Below are 25,263 nucleotides of genomic sequence, written 5' to 3'. Positions count from 1 at the left end.
ATGTTTGGCATTCCAGAATCAATCTTATCTCAGGCTGAAAACGAGTTGTCTGCATTGTGCCATAACTTTGCATGGAAGCTTCAGAACATGAAATTTTCACCTCCCACTATAGCAGAAAGGGTCTTTCTAGTAGTTTCACATCAAATCTAAGCTGTCTGAAGTGTTTTTCGAAAGTTATCAACATTTTTACGTTTGGCGTTCCGGAATCGACTTTATCTCAAGATGAAAAATCGTTTTCTGCATTGTCCCATAACTTTGCAGGGAAGCTTCAGAACATGAAATTGTCACCTCCCACTATAGCAGAAAGGGTCTTTCTAGTAGTTGCACATCAAATGTAAGCTGTCTGAAGTGTTTTTCGAAAGTTATGAACATTTTTATGTTTGGCGTTCCGGAATCGACCTTATCTCAGGCTGAAAACGCGTTTTACGCATTGTGCCATAACTTTGCAGGAAAGCTTCAGAAAATGAAATTTTCACCTCCCACTATAGCAGAAAGGGTCTTTCTAGGAGTTGCACATCAAATCTAAGCTGTCGAAAGTGTTTTTCCAAACATATCAACATTTTTATGTTTGGCGTTTCGGAATCGCACCTTATCTCCGGCTGAAAACGCGTTTTCTGCATTGTGCCATAACTTTGCAGGGAAGCTTCAGAACATGAAATTTTAACCTCCCACTATGGCAGAAAAGGTCATTCTAGTAGTTGCACATCAAATCTAAGCTGTCTTGAAGTGTTTTTCTAAAGTTATCAACATTTTTATGTTTGGTGTTCCTGAATCGACGTTATCTCAGGCTGAAAACGCGTTTTCTGCATTGTCCCATAACTTTGCAGGGAAGCTTCAGAACATGAAATGTTCACCTCCCACTATAACAGAAAGGGTCGTTCTAGTAGTTGCACATCAAATCTAAGCTGTCTGAAGTGTTTTTCGAAAGTTATCAACATTTTTATGTTTGGCGTTCCAGAATCGACCTTATCTCAGGCTGAAAACGAGTTGTCTGCATTGTGCCATAACTTTGCAGGGAAGCTTCAGAACATGAAATGTTCACCTCCCACTATAGCAGAAAGGGTCTTTTTAGTAGTTGCAGATCAAATCTAAGCTGTCTGATGTGTTTTTCCAAAGTTATCAACATTTTTATGTTTGGCGATCCGGAATCGACCTTATCTTAGGCTGAAAACGCGTTATACACATTGTGCAATAACTTTGCAGGGAAGCTTCAGAACATGAAATGTTCACATCCCACTACAGCAGAAAGGTTCTTTCTAGTAGTTGCACATCAAATCTAAGCTATCTGAAGTGTTTTTCCAAAGTTATCAACATTTTTATGTTTGGCGTTCCGGAATCGACCTTATCTCAGGCTGAAAACGCGTTTTACGCATTGTGCCATAACTTTTCAGGGAAGCTCCAGAACATGAAATGTTCACCTCCCACTATAGCAGAAAAGGTCTTTCTAGAAATTGCACATCAAATGTGAGCTGTCTGAAATGTTTTTCCAAAGTTATGAACATTTTTTTATTTATCGTTCGGGAATCAACCTAATCTCAGGCTGAAAAGGTGTTTTCTGCATTGTGCGATAACTTTGCAGGGAAGCTTCAGAACATGAAATGTTCACCTCCCACTATAGCAGAAAGGGTCTTTCTAGCAGTTGCACATCAAATCTAAGCTGTCTGAAGTGTTTTTCGAAAGTTATCAACATTTTTATGTTTGGCATTCCAGAATCGATCTTATCTCAGGCTGAAAACGAGTTGTCTGCATTGTGCCATAACTTTGCATGGAAGCTTCAGAACAAGAAATTTTCACCTCCCACTATAGCAGAAAGGGTCGTTCTAGTAGTTTCACATCAAATCTAAGCTGTCTGAAGTGTTTTTCCAAAGTTATCAACATTTTTTTGTTTGCCGTTCCGGAACCCACCATATCTCAGGCTGAAAACAGGTTTTCTGCATTGTGCCATAATTTTGCAGGGAAGCTTCAGAACATGAAATTTTCACGTCCCACTATAGCAGAAAGGGTCTTTCTAGTAGTTGCACATAAAATCTAAGCTGTCTGAAGTGCTTTTCGAAAGTTATCAACATTTTTATGTTTGGCGTTCCGGAATCGACCTTATCTCAGGCTGAAAACGCGTTTTCGGCATTGTGCCATAACTTTGCAGGGAAGCTTCAGAACATGAAATATTCACCTCCCACTATATCAGAAAGGGTCTTTCTAGTAGTTGCACATCAAATCTAAGCTGTCTGAAATGTTTTTCCAAAGTTATCAACATTTTTACGTTTGGTGTTCCGGAACCCACCTTATCTCAGGCTGAACACGCGTTTTCTGCATTGTGCTATAACTTTGCAGGTAATCTTCAGGACATAAAATTTTCACCTCCCACAATAGCCGAAAGGGTCTTTCTAGTAGTTGCACATCAAATCTAAGCTGTCTGAAGTGTTGTTCCAAAGTTATCAACATTTTTACGTTTGGTGTTTCGGAAACCACCTTATCTCAGGCTGAAAACGCGTTTTCTGCATTGTGCCATAACTTCTCAGGGAAGCTTCAGAACATGAAATGTTCGCCTCCCACTATAGCAGAGAGGGTCTTTCTAGTAGTTGCACATCAAATCTAAGCTGTCTGAAGTGTTTTTCCAAAGTTATCAACATTTTTATGTTTGGCGTTCTGGAACCCACCTTATCTCAGACTGAAAACACGTTTTCTGCATTGTGTCATAACTTTGCAGGGAAGCTTCAGAAAATGAAATTTTCACCTCCCACTACAGCAGAAAGGGTCTGTCTAGTAGTTGCACATCAAATCTTAGCTGTCTGAAATGTTTTTTCAAAGTTCTCAACATTTTTATGTTTGGCATTCTGAAATCAACCTCATCTCAGGCTGAAAACGCGTTTAACGCATTGTGCCATAACTTTGCAGGGAAGCTTCAGAAAATGAAATTTTAACCTCCCACTATAGCAGAAAGGGTCTTTCTAGTAGTTGCACATCAAATCTAAGCTGTCGAAAGTGTTTTTCCAAACATATCAACATTTTTATGTTTGGCGTTTCGGAATCGACCTTATCTCCGGCTGAAAACGCGTTTTCTGCATTGTGCCATAACTTTGCAGGGAAGCTTCAGAACATGAAATTTTAACCTCCCACTATGGCAGAAAAGGTCATTCTAGTAGTTGCACATCAAATCTAAGCTGTCTTGAAGTGTTTTTCTAAAGTTATCAACATTTTTATGTTTGGCGTTCCGGAACCCACCTTATCTCAGTCTGAAAACGCGTTTTACATATTTTGCCATAACTTTGCAGGGAAGCTTCAGAACATGAAATTTTCAACTCCCACTGTAGCAGAAAGGGTCTTTCTAGTAGTTCCACATCAAATCTAAGCTGTCTTGAAGTGTTTTTCTAAAGTTATCAACATTTTTATGTTTGGCGTTCCGGAACCCCCCATATCTCAGGCTGAAAACGCGTTTTCTGCATTGTGCCATAACTTTGCAGGGAAGCTTCAGAACATGAAATTTTAACCTCCCACTGTAGCAGAAAGGGTCTTTCCAGTAGTTGCACATCAAATCTAAGCTGTCTGAAGTGTTTTTCGAAAGTTTTCAACATTTTTATGTTTGGCATTCCTGAATCGACCTTATCTCAGGCTGAAAACGCGTTTTCTGCATTGTCCCATAACTTTGCAGGGACGCTTCAGAACATGAAATGTTCACCTCCCACTATAGCAGAAAGGGTCTTTCTAGCAGTTGCACATCAAATCTAAGCTGTCTGAAGTGTTTTTCGAAAGTTATCAACATTTTTATGTTTGGCATTCCAGAATCGATCTTATCTCAGGCTGAAAACGAGTTGTCTGCATTGTGCCATAACTTTGCATGGAAGCTTCAGAACATGAAATTTTCACCTCCCACTATAACAGAAAGGGTCTTTCTAGTAGTTTCACATCAAATCTAAGCTGTCTGAAGTGTTTTTTGAAAGTTATCAACATTTTTACGTTTGGCGTTCCGGAATCGACTTTATCTCAGGATGAAAAATCGTTTTCTGCATTGTCCCATAACTTTGCAGGGAAGCTTCAGAACATGAAATTGTCACCTCCCACTATAGCAGAAAGGGTCTTTCTAGTAGTTGCACATCAAATCTTAGCTGTCTGAAGTGTTTTTCGAAAGTTATGAACATTTTTATGTTTCGCGTTCCGTAATCGACCTTATCTCAGGATGAAAAATCGTTTTCTGCTTTGTCCCACAACTTTCCATGGGAAGCTTCAGAACATGAAATTTTGACCTCCCACTATAGCAGAAAGGGTCTTTCTAGTAGTTGCACATCAAATCTAAGCTGTCGAAAGTGTTTTTCCAAAGTTATCAACATTTTTTTGTTTGGCGTTCCGGGACCCACCATATCTCAGGCTGAAAACAGGTTTTCTGCATTGTGCCATAATTTTGCAGGGAAGCTTCAGAACATGAAATTTTCACGTCCCACTATAGCAGAAAGGGTCATTCTAGTAGTTGCACATCAAATCTAAGCTGTCTGAAGTGCTTTTCGAAAGTTATCAACATTTTTATGTTTGGCGTTCCGGAACCCACCTTATCTCAGGCTGAAAACGCGTTTTACATGTTTTGCCATAACTTTGCAGGGAAGCTTAAGAACATGAAATTTTAACATTCCACTATAGCAGAAATGGTCTTTCTAGTAGTTGCACATCAAATCTAAGCTGTCTGAAGTGTTTTTCCAAACATATCAACATTTTTATGTTTGGCGTTTCGGAATCGACCTTATCTCCGGCTGAAAACGCGTTTTCTGCATTGTGCCATAACTTTGCAGGGAAGCTTCAGAACATGAAATTTTAACCTCCGACTATGGCAGAAAAGGTCATTCTAGTAGTTGCACATCAAATCTAAGCTGTCGAAAGTGTTTTTCCAAACATATCAACATTTTTATGTTTGGCGTTCCGGAAACCACCTTATCTCAGTCTGAAAACGCGTTTTACATATTTTGCCATAACTTTGCAGGGAAGCTTCAGAACATGAAATTTTCACGTCCCACTATAGCAGAAAGGGTCTTTCTAGTAGTTGCATATCAAATCTAAGCTGTCTGAAGCGTTTTTCTAAAGTTATCAACATTTTTATGTTTAACGTTCCGGAATCGACCTTATCTCAGGATGAAAAATCGTTTTCTGCTTTGTCCCATAACTTTGCAGGGAAGCTTCAGAACATGAAATGTTCACCTCCCACTATAGCAGAAAGGGTCTTTCTAGTAGTTGCACATCAAATCAAAGCTGTCTGAAGTGTTTGTCGAAAGTTTTCAACATTTTTATGTTTGGTGTTCCTGAATCGACCTTATCTCAGGCTGAAAACGCGTTTTCTGCATTGTCCCATAACTTTGCAGGGACGCTTCAGAACATGAAATGTTCACCTCCCACTATAGCAGAAAGGGTCTTTCTAGCAGTTGCACATCAAATCTAAGCTGTCTGAAGTGTTTTTCGAAAGTTATCAACATTTTTATGTTTGGCATTCCAGAATCAATCTTATCTCAGGCTGAAAACGAGTTGTCTGCATTGTGCCATAACTTTGCATGGAGGCTTCAGAACATGAAATTTTCACCTCCCACTATAGCAGAAAGGGTCTTTCTAGTAGTTTCACATCAAATCTAAGCTGTCTGAAGTGTTTTTCGAAAGTTATCAACATTTTTACGTTTGGCGTTCCGGAATCGACTTTATCTCAAGATGAAAAATCGTTTTCTGCATTGTCCCATAACTTTGCAGGGAAGCTTCAGAACATGAAATTGTCACCTCCCACTATAGCAGAAAGGGTCTTTCTAGTAGTTGCACATCAAATGTAAGCTGTCTGAAGTGTTTTTCGAAAGTTATCAACATTTTTATGTTTGGCGTTCCGGAATCGACCTTATCTCAGGCTGAAAACGCGTTTTACGCATTGCGCCATAACTTTGCAGGAAAGCTTCAGAAAATGAAATTTTCACCTCCCACTATAGCAGAAAGGGTCTTTCTAGGAGTTGCACATCAAATCTAAGCTGTCGAAAGTGTTTTTCCAAACATATCAACATTTTTATGTTTGGCGTTTCGGAATCGCACCTTATCTCCGGCTGAAAACGCGTTTTCTGCATTGTGCCATAACTTTGCAGGGAAGCTTCAGAACATGAAATTTTAACCTCCCACTATGGCAGAAAAGGTCATTCTAGTAGTTGCACATCAAATCTAAGCTGTCTTGAAGTGTTTTTCTAAAGTTATCAACATTTTTATGTTTGGCGTTCCGGAATCCACCTTATCTCAGTCTGAAAACGCATTTTACATATTTTGCCATAACTTTGCAGGGAAGCTTCAGAACATGAAATTTTCACGTCCCACTATAGCAGAAAGGGTCTTTCTCGTAGTTGCATATCAAATCTAAGCTGTCTGAAGCGTTTTTCGAAAGTTATCAACATTTTTATGTTTGGCGTTTCGGAATCGACCTTATCTCAGGATGAAAAATCGTTTTCAGCATTGTCCCATAACTTTGCAGGGAAGCTTCAGAACATGAAATGTTCACCTCCCACTATAGCAGAAAGGGTCTTTCTAGTAGTTGCACATCAAATCTAAGCTGTCTGTAGTGTTTTTCGAAAGTTATCAACATTTTTATGTTTGGCGTTCCGGAACCCCCCTTATCTCAGGCTGAAAAGGCGTTTTCTGCATTGTGCCATAACTTTGCAGGGAAGCTTCAGAACATGAAATTTTAACCTCCCACTGTAGCAGAAAGGGTCTTTCTAGCAGTTGCACATCAAATCTAGGCTGTGTGAAGTGTTTTTCGAAAGTTATCAACATTTTTATGTTTGGCGTTCCGGAATCAACCTTATCTCAGGCTGAAAACGCGTTTTACGCATTGTGCCATAACTTTGCAGGAAAGCTTCAGAAAATGAAATTTTCACCTCCCACTGTAGCAGAAAGGGTCTTTCTCGTACTTGCACATTAAATCTAAGCTGTCAGAAGTGTTGTTCCAAAGTAATCAACATTTTTACGTTTGGCGTTTTGGAAACCACCTTATCTTAGGCTGAAAACGCGTTTTCTGCATTGTGCCATAACTTCTCAGGGAAGCTTCAGAACATGAAATGTTCACCTCCCACTATAGCAGAAAGGGTCTTTCTTGTAGTTGCACATCAAATCTAAGCTGTCTGAAGTGTTTTTCCAAAGTTATCAACATTTTTATGTTTGGCGTTCCGGAACCCACCTTATCTCAGGCTGAAAACGCGTTTTACGCATTGTGCCATAACTTTGCAGGGAAGCTTCAGAACATGAAATGTTCGCCTCCCACTATAGCAGATAGGGTCTTTCTGGTAGTTGCAAATCAAATCTAAGCTGTCTGAAGTGTTTTTCCAAAGTTATCAACATTTTTATGTTTGGCGTTCTGGAACCCACCTTATCTCAGACTGAAAACACGTTTTCTGCATTGTGCCATAACTTTGCAGGGAAGCTTCAGAAAATGAAATTTTCACCTCCCACTACAGCAGAAAGGGTCTGTCTAGTAGTTGCACATCAAATCTTAGCTGTCTGAAGTGTTTTTTCAAAGTTCTCAACATTTTTATGTTTGGCATTCTGAAATCAACCTCATCTCAGGCTGAAAACGCGTTTAACGCATTGTGCCATAACTTTGCAGGGAAGCTTCAGAAAATGAAATTTTAACCTCCCACTATAGCAGAAAGGGTCTTTCTAGTAGTTGCACATCAAATCTAAGCTGTCTGAAGTGTTTTTCGAAAGTTATCAACATTTTTATGTATGGCGTTCCGGAATCAACCTTATCTCAGGCTGAAAACGCGTTTAACGCATTGTGCCATAACTTTGCAGGGAAGCTTCAGAAAATGAAATTTTAACCTCCCACTATAGCAGAAAGGGTCTTTCTCGGAGTTGCACATCAAATCAAAGCTGTTTGAAGTGTTTTTCCAAAGTTATCAACATTTTTATGTTTGGCGTTCTGGAATCAACCTTATCTCAGGCTGAAAACGCATTTTCTGCATTGTGCCATAACTTTGAAAGGAAGCTTCAGAACATGAAATTTTCACCTCCCACTATAGCAGAAAGGGTCTTTCTAGTAGTTGCACGTCAGATCTAAGCTGTCTGAAGTGTTTTTCGAAAGTTATCAACATTTTTATGTTTGGCGTTTCGGAACCCACCTTGTCTCAGGCTGAAAAATCATTTTCTGCATTGTCCCATAACTTCTCAGGGAAGCTTCAGAACATGAAATTTCGACCTCCCACTATAGCAGAAAGGGTCTTTCTAGTTGTTGCACATCAAATCTAAGCTGTCAGTAGTGTTTTTCCAAAGTTATCAACATTTTAATGTTTGGCGTTACAGAATCGACCGTATCTCAGGATGAAAAATTGTTTTCTGCATTGTCCCATAACTTTCCAGGGAAGCTTCAGAACATGAAATTTTGACCTAACACTATAGCAGAAACGGTCTTTCTAGTAGTTGCTCATCAAATGTAAGCTGTCTGAAGTGTTTTTCGAAAACTTATCAACATTTTTATGTTTGGCGTTCCGGAATCGACCTTATCTCAGGCTGAAAATGCTTTTTCGCTTTGTGCCATAACTTTGCAGGGAAGCTTCAGGAAATGAAATTTTCACCTCCCACTAAAGCAGAAAGGGTCTTTCTAGAAGTTGCACATCAAATCTAAGCTGTCTGAAGTGTTTTTTCAAAGTTATCAACATTTTTATGTTTGGCGTTCGGGAACCCACCTTATCTCAGGCACAAAACGTGTTTTCTCCATTGTGGCATAACTTTGCTGGGAAGCTTCAGAACATGAAAATTCACCTCCCACTATAGCAGAAAGGGTCTGTCTTGTAGTTGCACACCAAATCTAAGCTGTCTGAAGTGTTTTTCCAAAGTTATGAACATTTTTATGTTTGGCGTTCCGGAACCCACCTTATCTCAAGCCCAAAACGCGTTTTCTCCATTGTGGCATAACTTTGCAGGGAAGCTTCAGAACATGAAATTTTCACCTCCCACTATAGTAGAAAGGGTCTTTCTAGTAGTTGCACATCAAATCTAAGCTGTCTGAAGTGTTTTTCCAAAGTTATCTACATTTTGATGTTTGGCGTTCCGGAATCGACCTTATCTGAGGCTGAAAACGCGTTTTCTGCATTGTGCCATAACTTTGCAGGGAAGCTTCAGTACATCGAATTTTCACATCCCACTATATCAGAAAGTGTCTTTCTAGTAGTTGCACATCAAATCTAAGCTGTCTGAAGTGTTTTTCCAAAGTTATCAACATTTTTACGCTTGGCGTTCCGGAACCCACCGTATCTCAGGCTGAAAACGCGTTTTCTGCATTGTGCCATAACTTCTCAGGGAAGCTTCAGAACATGAAATTGTCACATAGCACTATAGCAGAAAGGGTCTTTCTAGTCGTTGCACATCAAATCTAAGTTTTCTGGTGTTTTTCCAAAGTTATCAACATTTTTAAGTTTGTCGTTCCTGAACCCACCTTATATCAGGCTGAAAACGCGTTTTACGCATTGTGCCATAACTTTACATAAAGCTTCAGAACATGAAATTTTCACCTCCCACTATAGCAGAAAGGGTCTTTCTTGTAGTTGCACATCAAATCTAAGCTGTCTGAAGTGTTTTTCCAAAGTAATGAACATTTTTATGTTTGGCGTTCTGGAACCCACCTTATCTCAGGCTGAAAACGTGTTTTCTGCAATGTGCCATAACTTTGCAGGGAAGCCTCCTAACATGAAATTTTCACCTCCCGCTATAGTAGAAAGGGTCCTTCTAGTTGTTGCACATCAAATCTCAACTGTCTGAAGTGTCTTTCCAAAGTTATCAACATTTTTATGTTTGGCCTTCCGGAATCGACCTTATCTCAGGCTGAAAACGCTTTTTACGCATTGTGCCATAACTTTGCAGGCAAGCTTCAGAACATGAAATTTTCAGTTCCCACTATAGCAGAAAGGGTCTTTCTCGTTGTTGCCCATCAAATCTAAGCTGTCTGAAGTGTTTTTCGAAAGTTATCAACATTTTTATGTTTGGCGTTCCGGAACTCACCTGATCTCAGCCTGAAAACCCGTTTTCTGCATTGTGCCATAACTTCGCAGGGAAGCTTCAGAACATGAAATTTTCACCTCCCACTATAGCAGAAAGAGTCTTTCTAGTAGTTGCACATCAAATCTAAGCTGTCTGAAGTGTTTTTCGAAAGTTATCAACATTTTTATGTTTGGTGTTCCGGAACCCACCTCATCTCAGGCTGAAAACGCGTTTTCTGCATTGTGCCGTAACTTTGCAGGGAAGCTTCAGAACATGAAATTTTCACCTCCCACTATAGCAGAAAGGGTGTTTCTAGTAGTTGCACATCAAATCTAAGCTGTCTGAAGTGTTTTTCGAAAGTTATCAACATTTTTATGTTTGGCGTTCCGGAACCCACCTTATCTCAGGCTGAAAACGCATTTTCTGCATTGTGCCATAACTTTGCAGGGAAGCTTCAGAACATGAAATTTTCACCTCCCAGTATGGCAGAAAGGGTCTTTCTAGTAGTTGCAGATCAAATCTAAGTTGTCTGAAATGTTTTTGCAAAGTTATCAACATTTTTATGTTTGGCGTTCCGGAACCCACCTTATCGCACGATGAAAGCACGTTTTCTGCATTGTGCCATAACTTTGCAGGGAAGCTTCAGAACATGAAAATTTCACATCCCACTATAGCAGAAAGTGTCTTTCTGGTAGTTTCACATCAAATCTAAGCTGTCTGAATTGTTTTTCCAAAGTTATCATCATTTTTATGTTTGGCGTTCTGGAATCGACCTTATCTCAGGCTGAAAACGCGAATTCTGCATTGTGCCATAACTTCGGAGGGAAGCTTTAGAACATGAAATTATCACCACCCACTATAGCAGAAAGGGTCTTTCTAGAAATTGCACATCAAATCTAAGATGTCTGAAGTGTTTTCCCAAAGTTATCAACATTTTTATGTTTGGCGTACCGGAACCCTCCTTATCTCAGTCTGAAAACGTGTTTTCTGCATTGTGCCATAACTTTGCAGGGAAGCTTCAGAACATGAAAATTTCACATCCCACAATAACAGATAGGGTCTTTCTAGTAGTTGCACATCAAATCTAAGTTGTCTGAAGTGGTTTTCCAAAGTCATCAACATTTTTATGTTGGGCGTTCTGGAATCGACCTTATCTCAGGCTGAAAACGCGTTTTCTGCATTGTGCCGTAACTTTGCAGGTAAGCTTCAGAACATGAAATTATCACTACCCACTATAGCAGAACGGGTCTTTCTAGTAGTTGCACATCAAATCTAAGCTGTCTGAATTGTTTTTCCAAAGTTATCAACATTTTTATGTTTGGCGTTCCGGAACCCACCTTATCTCAGGCTGAAAACGCATTTTCAGCATTGTGCCATGACTATGCAGGGAAGCTTCAGAACATGAAATTTTCACCTCCCACTATAGCAGAAAGGGTCTTTCTAGTAGTTGCACATCAAACGTAAGCTGTCTGAAGTGTTTTTCCAAAGTTGTCAACTTTTTTATGTTTGGCGTTCTGGAATCGACCTTATCTCAGGCTGAAAACGTGTTTTACACATTGTGCCATAACTTTGCAGGGAAGCGTCAGAACATGAAATTATCACCACCCACTATAGCAGAAAGGGTCTTTCTAGTAGTTGCACATCAAATCTTAGCTGTCTGAAGTGTTTTCCAAAAGTTATCAACATTTTTATGTTTGGCGTTCCGGAACCCACCTTATCTCAGCCTGAAAACGCGTTTTCTGCATTGTGCCATAACTTTGCAGGGAAGCTTCAGAACATGAAAATTTCACCTCTCACTATCGCAGAAAGGGTCTTTCTAGTAGTTGCACATCAAATCTAAGCTGTCTGAAGTGTTTTTCCAAAGTTATCAACATTTTTATGTTTGGCGTTCCGGAATCGACCTTATCTCAGGCTGAAAACGTGTTTTACGCATTGTGCCATAACTTTGCAGGGAAGCTTCAGAACATGAAATTATCACCACCCACTATAGCAGAAAGGGTCTTTCTAGTAGTTGCACATCAAATCTAAGCTGTCTGAATTGTTTTTCCAAAGTTATTAACATTTTTATGTTTGACATTCCGGAACCCACCTTATCTCACGCTGAAAACGCGTTTTCTGCATTGTGCCATAACTTTGCAGGGAAGCTTCAGAACATTAAATTTTCACCTCCCACTATCGCAGAAAGGGTCTTTCTAGTAGTTGCACATCAAATCTAAGCTGTCTGAAGTGTTTTTCCTAAGTTATCAACTCTTTTTATTTTTGGCGTTCTGGAATCGACCTTATCTCAGTCTGAAAATGCGAATTCTGCATTGTGCCATATTTTTGCAGGGAAGCTTCAGTACATTAAATTATCACCACCCACTATAACAGAAAGGGTGTTTCTAGTAGTTGCACATCAAATCTAAGCTGTCTGAAGTGTTTTTCAAAACTTATCAATATTTTTGTGTTAGGCGTTCCGGAACCCACCTTATCTCAGGCTGAAAACGTGTTTTCTGCATTTTGCCATAACTTTGCAGGGAAGCTTCAGAACATGAAATTTTCACATCCCACTGTCGCAGAAAGGGTCTTTCTCGTAGTTGCACATCAAATCTAAGCTGTCTGAAGTGTTTTTCCAAAGTTATCAACATTTTTATGTTTGGCGTTCCGGAATCGACCTTATCTCAGGCTGAAAACGTGTTTTAGGCATTGTGCCATAACTTTGCAGGGAAGCTTCAGAACATGAAATTATCACCACCCACTATAGCAGAAAGGGTCTCTCTAGTAGTTTCACATCAAATCTAAGCTGTCTGAATTGTTTTTCCAAAGTTATCAACATTTTTATGTTTGGCGTTCCGGAACCCACCTTTTCTCACTCTGAAAACGCGTTTTCTGCATTGTGCCATAACTTTGCAGGGAAGCTTCAGAACATGAAAATTTCACCTCCCACTGTAGCAGAAAGGGTCTTTCTATAAATTGCACATCAAATCTAAGCTGTCTGAAGTGTTTTACCAAAGCTATCAACATTTTTATGTTTGGCGTTCCGAAACGCCCCTTATCTCAGGCTGAAAAAGCGTTTTGTGCGTTGTGCCATAACTTCTCAGGGAAGCTTCAGAACATGAAATTTTCACCTACCATTATAGCAGAAAGGGTCTTTCGAGTAGTTGCACATCAAATCTAAGCTGTCTGAAGTGTTTTTCGAAAGCTATCAACATTTTTATGTTTGGTGTTCCGAAACCCTCCTTATCTCAGGCTTAAAACGCGTTTTGTGCATTGTGCCATAACTTCTCAGGGAAGCTTTGGACCTCCCACTATAGCAGAAAGGGTCATTCTAGCAGTTGCAGCACAAATCTAAGCTGTCTGAAGTGCTTTTCGAAAGTTATCAACATTTTTATGTTTGGCGTTCCGAGACCCACCTTATCTCAGGCTGAAAACCCGTTTTCTGCATTCTGCCACAACTTCTCAGGGACGCTTCAGAATATGACATTTTCACATTCCACTATAGCAGAAAGGGGTTTTCTAGTAGTTACAGAACAAATCTAAGCTGTCTGAAGTGTTTTTAGAGGGTTGTCAATAATTTTATTTTTGTCGGTCTGTAAACTACCTTTCCTTTGGCTTAAAATGCATTTTATGCACTGTTTATTCACTGCTCTGGGATGCCTGTGAACAGGAAAATTTCTCATGCAACTATAGGAGAAACACTCTTTCTTGTATAATAAACACTAAACCTACTTTTCGGAACTGTATTTCAGGGGGTTATCAACTTTTTTTTTTTTTTCTTGGTCAGAAACTCAGCTTCTCTCGGGCTGAATACACTTTTTCTCCTCTCTTCACTCACTGCTCTGGGATTCCTCACAACATGAAAATTTCATCTGCAACAATAGGATAAACACTCTTTTTTGTATATTCAACACTACACCTACATTTCTGAACGGTATTTCTGGTGGTTAACTTTTTTTTTGTGGTCTGAAACCCAGCTTTTGACGGGCTGAAAAGGCATTTTCTGCACTGTTCACTCACTGATCGGAATAGCCTCTGAACATGAAAATATCACACACAACTATAGGAAAAAGACCCTTTCTAGTGTGACGCCCACTTATGTGTGGTCACAGATTGTGTGTTAGATGTCATTTAATTTTTCAGCATGGAGTTGATTAACCGGCAGGTATATAATTAGGTCAGTAGAGAGCAGGATAGGGCAGAGGTTGGGCATTGAAGATGTGTGGGTAAATAGGAAGTGACACTTTTTTTCATTACTTTTCTTCCCATCGCCAAATGTGGACGCCTCGTGTGAATCTGTCTACATTTAGTTTCAGGTTAGTCAAATCCATTGTTTTATAATGTTTGTTCCACATCGGATTGACTGATTTGGGGTCTTGAGTGTGAGGATGGTGACTCAATTTTTAAGTATACTGTTTTTCCTTCGTGCGTTGAGTTCGCTCTGTGTGGATGTGGCGCTTGTAAGCTAATACTGACAACCGATGTTGACATGGCACGGGTGATTGAGTTGTGTGGAGTTCAGTTTGCTTGTGGTGAATAACGGTGTTTGGTAAAAAGTAAGGTTTTATTATTTCTCAACACTAGCCAAAAGGTTTAATGGCAGAATTATACATTCAGATGAAAAGCAATTATGCATGTCGTTCATGATGTCTAACACTTGTCGTATGACAAAGTGACATGTTTGTGAGTGATCAGATGGTGTCAGAAAGACATCTAATTGTGGTCTGGGTTACCACAATGAAAAAAAAAGAATCCCTTGGATTACTTTTCTCACCATCGACACATGTGGAAGCCTTGTGTGACTCTGTCCGCATTTTGTTTCAGACGGCGTTCTACTAACCACATTGAGACACCACTTTTTAACTGTAGACAAGGTCACAGTATTCAGACCTGTTACAGATGCAAAGTTCTTGATACGTTTTCTTCCTAAGCTTTTAGAGTGAGCAGAGGTGAGAGCAGCCGACTGGTCTCTCCAAGAGGTGTAACGATGATCAGCACGGCTATGATTTGGATTGCTAGGGTCACCCTGCCCCTTCGAACAGCGACGGTGTTCCCCCATGGGCAGCGGCTGTGTGTGGAGTAGGCGCCACGAGCAGAGCACCAGGCTGACGGACTGTTGAAACTCCAAAATTTCTGGGAGAGTGAGAGAGGTTCTGCGATGGATGAGCCGGTCCACGGAGCTCATAAAGAGTGCGATGATGTTCTCAAGCGCTATGAGCTGGTTGCCGACGGCGTAAACACCATTCCTCTGCGCTATGGTGGCTCTGTCAGAGGTGGTTGGGATGGTCATTCCTCAGAGGAGAGGTCGAGATCCCGGGGCGAACGCATCAGGCATTGTGCATGACGACTGAGTGAGCCGGAACGCCGCACTGCCAATCCAAACCCTCCACGTGGCAGTAAGCTCCGTACCTGACCAAGTGCGGTCCTAGTGCCAGTGGAGTGTCAGAACCGCGCCGGGAATAGTCCAGATTTCTTCCAGTTGTGGGCAGACAACATGCGGTCGTGATCTGTATGTGGTCTCGCCATCCAACGCCAGCTGGCCGTTAGTGAAGAGGGATGATTTTTGAGCTTCTGGTGGAGAGAGAGCGTCGTATCGAAGTCAACTGGCGGATGACATGAGGCGCAGGAGAAGATCAAGCAGGAACCTGACTCCACCATACGGAACTCAACCAAGTCTGGGAACACAGTCTACAGATCCAACTCATAGCAGCGCCTGGCACTCGTCAAACTCATCCCATGGCTTGGAAGAAGAAAATGTGGAACGGTTCGACTGCTTGTAGGCCAGTCGCAGCGCCCTATTTGCAGAGGTTTACTGTTGAATATACTCTAAATAGTTTTTTCGCTATAGTTGCAGGTGAAATTTTCATGTTCTGAGGCTTCGCTGAGCAGTGAGTGAACAGTGCAGAAAATGGGTTTTCAGCCCGAGGGACCTGTAGTTTTCAGACCAACAAACATAAAAATTGAATTTGCAATTGAATTTGTTCTGCAGCTACTCGAAAGACCCCTTCTGCTAAGCTGGTGTGCGCTCATGACTCCCGTTTGGACTCTGGCTAGAATCAACCAGCAGTCCAAGTACGTCATAATCGGCAGACTCTCTCTCCTTCGTAGTTCGAGCCACTCCTCCATGCACTTAGCGAAAAAACGAGGCCCTAGACACTAGAGACCGTGTTGTGGAAGTAGACGTCTGCAAGATCTATGGAGGTCATACACTCTCACACTATGATTCACTCCAGGAATCTGCTGGTAGTCCGGAACCGCTGTCTGATCATGAATTGGTTGAGGAGACTGAGATCCACAACAGGTCTCCTCTCTCCTGTCTTCTTGGGTTCCAGAAAGAACCCGGAGTAAAACCCAGTGTAGGAGGATCGCTTTGGCAGTAGCTCGATTATTTCCTTTGACAGGAGATCGCGGTCCTCCTCCATCAGACATGACCGCTCGTTCTCTGAGTTCACTCAGGTCCATGTGGTGACGCAGAACCTGGGGGTTGACTGTGAAGCTGAAGGGCGTGTCAATGACCGTTTATTTTCTCAATCCATATGTGGAGGTGAGGAGACAGGCGCCCTGAGCACAGGAGCGGATCTGGCCTCCAGGGCGGGTCAAGGACGAAAGGGTCGTTGGTGCTCTGCGCCCTCTCCTCTGGTGACTTCAAGTCTGGTTTGTCAAAAACAGACTCGCTTTTGTCATCTGAGCCGTCAGAGGAATTCGGTTCCCCAAACTTGCAGTGTACCTTGATCTGACACTGCAATTCTCCTAAGATGGAGACCCGAGGGACTGGCCCAATCATCCTCAGAAAGAGATGACTCTGTAGATGACGATGTCCTGCTTGCCTCTGAGAGGATTGGAGGGCTGCAGAGAACAGAATAACAGACAGACATCACATCAGACATCGCACGAGGGAGCTGAGAACAGAGCAGGTCTGGCAAGTGGCACCTACTGAGTGATCCTCTGAAGTGGTGGCTTTCACGGTCCTGTGGCGACCCCTGCTGGAAACTGGCGTGTCTGAGCAATAAGAAGAGTCAATAGCTGAATTGAAACTTCCCTGACTTTTGGCTGGAACCGGGATCTGTTGTGAGACGGGAAAGAGTTATTTGACGCCTGTGCTTCTTATTATGGTGAATCTGGGGAAAGACATAACTTCTTGGCTCCAGAAACTTCCCCAGGGACAGTTCTGGCATCAGGGATAAAGAGGCAGAGAGACCGTTACTATTCTGCTTGGTCTCCTGAGACGATGTCAAACAAAAACAAAGTTTAGAAGCCGGAGTTTGGACTCACTGGAACCGGAAGAGAACATGGCGGCTGATAAACCCTAATTTTGGGCAGAGAAGAGACAGACCCGATACCAAAGAAATGCATCTTATTATTTTTCAAGTTAGACTTTGGTTTAGATGCATACTTGTAGATAAAAAGTTCTTCCTACGCTTTTGGAGGGGGCAGAGGTGAGAGCAGTCGACTGGTCTCTCCGAGAGGAGCGGCGATGATCAGCCCGGCAATTATACGGTGTTCCCCCCAGGCGGCGACTGTTGTGTCTCCAAAATCTCTGGTGGAGTCCACGGAGCTCATAAAGAGCGCGATGATGTTCTCAAGCGCTATGAGCTGTTTGCGGACACCATTCACCATTCTACTGCGCGATGGTGGCTCTGTCAGTGCCGGGTGGGATGGTCACTCCTCAGGGGGGAGGTCAAGCTCCAGGGGCGAGGGCATCGAGCATCGTGCATGACGGCTGAGTGAGAGGGAACGCTGGCCCATAACTCCAAACCCTCCACCAATTAAGCTCCGTACCTGACCACGTGCGGTCCTAGTGCCAGTGGAGTGTCAGAAATGCGCCGGGAATAGTCCGGATTGAATTGGACTAGCAGTGGATGTTTACCCAACAGACGGCAGTCCACATCCATTTGGCATTATATGCTTTGAGTGTTGCGGGTGCTTTAGCATTTCAAATAGTGAACTGCACTTAGGGGGGGCAGGGGACTGCCTGCTAGCCTTGAAGTAGCCATGCTTTGAGGGGACGCCCCAGGATTGGAGGTCCGCTCATAATTTGGATATGGACCACGGAAACTTCAGGCAGGACTGAGGTCTGGTCGCAGTCAGGGGAGAGACTTATCACATCACCGCAGGAGTGGATTTAACCGGAGGAGACTCAGCGTGAGACCGGAGGACATCGGGATCTTTGACAGCAGCTTTTCCCAGGGCAGTCGGCAGACCGGAGGAAATTTCTGTTTGTGTGGAAAACTTGTTTGAAATAAAAGCATTGCTTGAAGCATCGCATTTGCGTTTTTTTTATTATTATTCGTATTGAATTCGCTCCTTCCAGCGCCTTGGCCTCAACCTCTCCTCCGGCCTGGTAGCCTGGGGGCCTGTCCGCGAACCTGGCGACACTGCTCAATGATGGTCCAGACATTTGATTCGTTCTCCCAAGTGGGTTGAAGAGACATGCCCTATGATAGCCAAAGCTGAAAGGAAAACTTACAGGAGGTATCAACACAGCAGGTTTTATTCACGGTTCCAACTTTCAACAAACCAAATGATGACACGGCAACATAAAAAGAGCGCCCCAAATTTGTGATCCCAAATAATCCCATGACACATAACAAAACGTCCATTGAAGAACTTCTTTTCCGGTATGCTGTGCAGGCTGAATATGAAGCCTCAGGCATTTTGAGGCCTCATGCGCTGTCTCTTCCGAGAGCCGCACTGGACCCTGGAGCACAGGATGGTCTGATGTTGGCAGTCAGCTGCACCTGGGTCACCTCATCCCCCGGACAGAGTTGTCTTGAGTGCACAAATAGGCCAAACTGTTGGCCATTGCTCTGATCTGTGCACCTCGCTTCCGCCCTTCCCCCCATGCAGGTCCGGAAGTAGAGGCGAGCCGCCTTGCGATCTCCGGACACTGAGAGGGCTCCATCCCAGCCTGGCCGAACCCCGGCATCAGCGTGGCTCTCATTACGTCGGTGATGGAGGTGGCACTTTCTTCTTTCCGGTCACATGCGCCGCCGGAATATAATTGCATAACTGTGCTGGATTTGAGATAGTAGAACAATCTAACAATATGCATATTAACGTTGTCTTTGAATGAACCGAAGGAGACACGTGATCCAAACACAAAAGCAGAGCTTGACACAAACAGTGCAAGAAGCAATGCAGTCCTTGGCCACTCTGGGGCCAGGGGGCGATGTGTTCAACTTCTCCATCCTGCAGTGACCGTAATCCGAGTGTAGCCGGGATTAAGGGGGAGCACAGGTGAGCAATCTGAAACCCATCCGGAACTCTGAATCAGCCATGAGGTCATCTTGACCACAAAGCTTAACCGCCAGCCTTGCAACGTGGCCTGACGTGAGAACCATGGGCCGTCCATACCGGACGTCTGACTGGCACAGCTGGCTCCTTTGCCAGACTGCCATCAATGAGATGCACGTTTGGCTGCACTGAACCGCCTGCATTGTCACCGGCGATGTTGCTTTGGTATGACTGATGGAGGAGTGCCCAGACTCCTGTCGATATCTCGGATGGCCAGGGCCTCAAACTTGACCGGCCTATGACAGTTCCGAGGCCACCGCCACACCTGGGGTCTATCCAGCCTGAATGAATGAATGAATGGGTTGTGAAGATGTAGCATTAACATCCCTTCATACATAGAGTGTAATTTTACACCGCAGGTGGCAGGACTGCCGCCTCAACTTTGCCACCGTAAGCTGAAATAGAAGGTGGCATTAACAACCCCTCATATATGGAGTGTAACTTACACTCTGGATCAGCAGGAACTGTGTTGCCCTCTTTTAGCCACTATATGGCTGAAATAGAATGTGGCATTAACAATCCTCCATTCCTGGAGAGAAATCATTTACTGAGCAGCAACAGTCAGGGTTCTAGTCTGAGCTGAGCAAGGAAGAGGGAGTTTATTCACAAATGAATAGACAGTTATGCAGGAATCTGGTGGATATTGAGACGCTGCACACTCCACTGCACTGTAATGAAGCAGATACCGGTGTCCCAGAGCGAGTGCTGTGGGCCTACTGGTCGCAGGGTTTGGCTGCTCCTGAAGACAGAAAGACAAGAGGGAAGGAGGATGCAGACACAACAGACAAATAGTGGTAAGCAAAAGTAGAGATTGATGACCAAGAAGCTGCCTGGCAGTTTTCTTTAAGAAGTCCTTGAAAGCAGCAACAGATGTTTCCAGGCATCTCGTCGACTGTGCTCTCAGGGATTCCGGTGCCTGTTTTCCCGCTGTCTCATAGGCTTTCATGATGGAAATTCTAAGCCAATTTTACAACCTTTGAGGGGACAGTGCCTGCCGCTTCTTTCCACCAGGGAGAGCCACCCACAGAGTGTCGGACTTTCTGAAGGGTGGGACTCGATCCAGTTAAGCTTTTAGCTCTCTGACCGGACATATTTTGAGTAAACGCTCATGCTCTTCGTCTGAATGTGGAGGAGTGCAGAAAGCCATTACTGAAAAGGAGCTGACCTGCGAAGAAGAAGAGAGACATTTAGGTGCGAAGGCAGGGTTGGGTGTAAGTGATACCGCCGAGTCATCGTCACCAAAAGAGATGCAATCAGGGCTGATCGAAAAAGATCTGCATCTGACACATCTCCGGATACCAGCTGGAGCTGGGGCTGTCTGGAGCTACGAGAATCATTCTCACTCTCTACAGTTGAATTCTCCTCATAAGAAAATGAAGAAGGCAATGAGGAGGAAAGGCATACAGGAGGCCTTCTGGCCACCTTGGATGAGCCAGGGCGTCCACTCCCAGTGGAGGGTCGTCGGATCTACGGGGAGAGAACCAGAGAGGACATTTGAAGTTCTCTCTGCTCGCAAAGACATCAGCCACTGGGTGGCCGAAAAACTCCCAGATCATATTTGACATCTCCTGAGATAAACTCCATTCATCTGGCAGTGGTCTCCGAGATAATCCATCTGGTGCCACATTGTCTCCACCTGGCACATGCAGAGCCCTCAATGAGGCTAAATGTAGCAGCTCAGGGAAAAAATCTTTCTGGCTAGGTTGTGTAACGTAGACGACCTCACGCCACCCTGGCGGTTGAAATTGGCCACTGTGGTGGAGCTGTCTGATCTCACCATAACGTGGTTCCCACTAAGATGGAGAGAAAGGGCCAAAAACTGCCAACAGTTCCAGTACGTTAATGTGACGACCTTCGGAACTGCTCCAGAAAGAAGAGTTCTTACAATCCAAGTGCGATGGAGGTTTGAAGCAGAGTCACATCTCTCAAAGCTCTTGGATACACTTTCACCAACCGTCTCTGATCCCAAACAGGATGAAGATTGAGCCGGCTGAATCATGACTGCCGACTTCGCATGTTCAGGAGACCCAGGCGTATGACGGAGTGGGCTGCTGACATCATGCCCAGGAGCGTCATATTCCATTAGGCTGGGACCACACATAGACGAACCGCCAGAACCTGGGCTGACAGATTTGAAATAGAAAGTATCTTCTCGTCTGTCAAGCGAGCGCACTCTTCATGAGAGTTCAGAAGTACACCAAGAAAAGCTGTAAGCTGAGATGGCTGGAGTTTTGGACTCTTTTCTTGGTTCACCGGAAAGCCAAGGTGGCTTTCGTGGTCCAACACCATTCTGGTGTGAGCTAACGACTCTTCCCTCGATCTGGCGAGCATTAACCAGTCGTCTAGGTAAGACAAGATCCTGAGGCCCCTTGCCCTCAAGGACTGTAGGGCTGTGTCGACCATCTTAAAGAAGGTTCTCTGAGCCAGAGAGTAGCCAAACGGGAGCCTCCGGAACTGAAAAAGTCGGCCGTCCAATGCGAAGTGGAGATATCGCTTATGAGCAGGCCAACGTGACAATAAGCGTCCGTGAGGTCGATGGACGTCAGCCAGTCTCCATGACGCATGCACTTCAGGAGACTTTTGAGGAGTAACTGACTCAATCATGCCTCAATCAAACACTGACCTCGTTCTGAAGACATTTTTTGCCGGATCTGACGCATTCTCAGAATGCCATTAAACTGAGGTTGGCACTGGCTGAATTGGAGAGGATAACCCACCTTCAGAATCCTTTTGATCCATATAGAATAAGCTGGATAGTGAGCTTCCCACATAGGAGAACATAGCAAGCTCTGGATGAAACCTGTGTTATCTCGACATCCATTTGACACCTCTGATGTAAGTCCTGCCTGAAGCGTCCGTGGCAACGGGATGAGCAGCTGTCGGTCTCGTCCCTCCAGTATCCCCCAGGTTTCGGTCGAGCGACACAGCAGGCTGGGTATCAGTTCCGACAGCCATCAGCACTTGAGTTTTGCCTCTCCGCAACGCCACAATCACCGCGCGCATGGACATTTGTAACTCCTTTTGGCGGCCTTCAAAACAAACAATGTGTGCTGTGTGATGGGGAGAACGCTGGCCGGTGGAAGGCGGGCCTGACCCGAGACTGAGTCCAGCATGACCCCCAGAAAGGTCGTGCTCTGACTGAGAATAAGCGCGCTTATCAGGAGGTTTACTCTGAACCTCAATAACACAATGTGCTCCAACACCAAGCCGGTGTGCGCTCATGACTCTTGTTTGGACCTGGTGAGAATCAACCAGTAGTCCAAGTACGTCAGAATCCGCAGACCATGTCTCCTTAGTGGTTCGAGCCCCACCTCCACGCACTTGGCCAAGGTGCAAGGCACTAGAGAGCTGTATGTACAAAAACACATTTTTGAAGCCGGAGAGCTGCCACTCAAATTCGCACTAACTGTAACCGGAAGATAACTTGGCAGGTAATAAACCCTAATTTTGGGCAGAGAAGAAACAGACCCGATTCCAAAGTAATGGCTCTTATTTTTTATTCAATTTAGACTTTGGTTTAGATGCATACTTTTAGATACAAAGTTTTCTTCTTACGCTTTTGGAGGGAGCAGAGGTGAGAGCAGCCGACTGGTCTCTCCAGGAGGAGCAGCGATGATCAGCACGTCTATGATCCGGACAGCTGGGCTCACCCCGCCCCTTTTTCCTATAGTTTCAGGTGGAATTTTCATGTTCTGAGGCATCCCCGAGCAGTCAGTGAACAGTGCAGAAAACGCGTTTTCAGCCCGAGAGAAGCTCAGATTCAGAGCAGGAAAAAGAAAAAAAGTTGATAACCCCTTGAAATACAGTTCAGAAAGGTAGATTAAGTGTTGAACATACAACAAAGAGTGTTTTTCCTGTAGTTGCAGGTGAAATTTTAATGTTCTGTGTCCCCCCAAAGCAGTGACTGAATAGAGCAGAAAAAGTGTATTCAGCCCAAGAAAATGTGGTTTTCAGTCCGACAAAAATAAAAACGTTGATAACTCTGAAAACGTGTGGTTCCAGCCTTATGGATTATGAGGCTCCTGGGCATGATGTCAGCAGCCCACTCCGTCGTCCGCCAGGGTCTCCTGAACATGCGTAGTCTGCAGTCAGGGTTCCGACCGCTCAATCTTCAACCTGTCCGGGATCAGAGACGGTTGGTGAAAGTGTCTCCACGAGCTCTGACAATTGTGAGGTTTAGGAACTCTGCTTCAAACCTCCATCGCACTTTATCCTTGCATTGTCAAAACACTTCTTTAAAAGTATTTACAGATGCATCTCTGTCAGGCTGGGTAGGCCACCATGATCAACATGCGTCATTGGGATCTGGAGCAGTTCCAAAAGTCGTTCCACTAACCTGCTGGAACTGTTCGCAGTTTTTAAAGTGTTGGTGGCTCTTTCTCTCCATCTAAGTGGGAACCACGTTATGGTGAGATCAGACAGCTCCACCACAGTGGCCTATATCAACCACCAGGGTGGCGTGAGGTCGTCTGTGTTACACAACCTAGCAAGAAAGATTTTTTCTCTGGGCTGATGTAGAATTAGCCTCATTGAGGACTCTGCATGTTCCAGGTGGAGACAATGTGGCAGCAGATGGATTATCTCGGAGACCACTGCCAGTTGAATGGAGTTTATCTCAGGAGACGGCAAATATGATCTTGGAGTTTTTCGGCCACCCAGTGGCTGATCTCTTTGCGAGCAGAGAGAACTACAAATGTCCTCGCTGGTTCTCTTTCCGTAGATCCGATGACCCTCCACTGGGAGTGGACGCCCTGGCTCATCCAAGGTGGCCAGAAGGATTCCTGTATGCCTTTCCTCCTCATTGCCTTAATCTAAACAGCCCCAGCTCCAGCTGGTATCCGGACATGTGTCAGATGGGGATCAAAGGCCCCTGGGAGTTCTCTCCATCGAGGTCAGCGCTTCTGCAAGCATCAGAAACCCTGAGGTCTCCGCCAATAATAGGACGACCCCTCACGGTTTGGCTTCTCCAGGGTTAAGAATTAGTCACTTGCCTCCTGATGTCCAATTGACTCTTCAGAACGTTTAAGCTCTGCCAACCCTCAGAGCATACAATGCTAATTGCACATTTTTTCCCCAATGGTGTGGAACCCAGTCAGCCTTCCCAGAATCGGCGCCTGTTTCTCTAATCCTCTCTTTTCTCCAGCATCTGGTTAACGAAGATCGGAGCTGCACCACATTACGGGTTTATGTAGCAGCCCATTCCATGCTACACAATGGTCTGGACGGCCACCCCTTTGGCGAGCATCGTCGAGTGAGCCGTTTCATGAGAGGAGTGAAAAGGCTTAGACCAACCTCAAGACATTTATGTCTCTACTGGGTCCTGCCGCTGGTACTCAATTCACTCTCCTTTCGAGCCACTCGATGAGGCCTCCCTGGAGCTAGCAGCTTACAAGGCAGCTCATCTTATAGCCTTAGCTTCACCAAAGAGAGTGGGAGAGCTGAGTTCTTTTTCCATCTGCCCTGATTGCATCTCTTTTGGTGACAATGACTCGGCGGTGTCACTTAGACCCAACCCTGCCATCGCACCTAAATGACTCTCTTCTTCTTCACAGGTCAGCTCCTTTTCAAGAAAGGTTTTATGCCCTCCTCCCCATTCAGACGAGGAGCATGAGCATTTACACAAAATGTGTCCGGTGAGAGAGCTAAAATCTTAATTGGGTCGAGTCCCACCCTACATAAAAGACGGACAGTCTGTGGGTGGCTGTCGCAGATGGTAAGATGGGGCAGGCGCTGTCCCCTCACAGGTTGTCGCATTGGCTTAGAATTGCCATCATGAAAAATGACCTGGCAACATCTGTGGCTGCTTTCAAGGGAGTATCTCTGGCAGAAATCTGCCAGGCAGCTTCTTGGTCATCAATCTCGACTTTTGCTCACCACTATTTGTCTAATGTGTCTCCATCCTCCTTCCCTCATGTCGTTCTGTCTTCAGGAGCAGCCGAACCCTTCGACGAATAGTCCCTCATTGACAGCACAGGCTCTGGGACACCAGTATCTGCTTCATTACATTGCTGTGGGGTGTGCAGC

The sequence above is a fragment of the Synchiropus splendidus genome, chromosome 2 (assembly GCF_027744825.2).
Source record: "Synchiropus splendidus isolate RoL2022-P1 chromosome 2, RoL_Sspl_1.0, whole genome shotgun sequence".
NCBI classification, from domain to species: Eukaryota; Metazoa; Chordata; class Actinopteri; order Syngnathiformes; family Callionymidae; genus Synchiropus; species Synchiropus splendidus.
Note: the sequence above shows the minus strand (reverse complement) of the source record.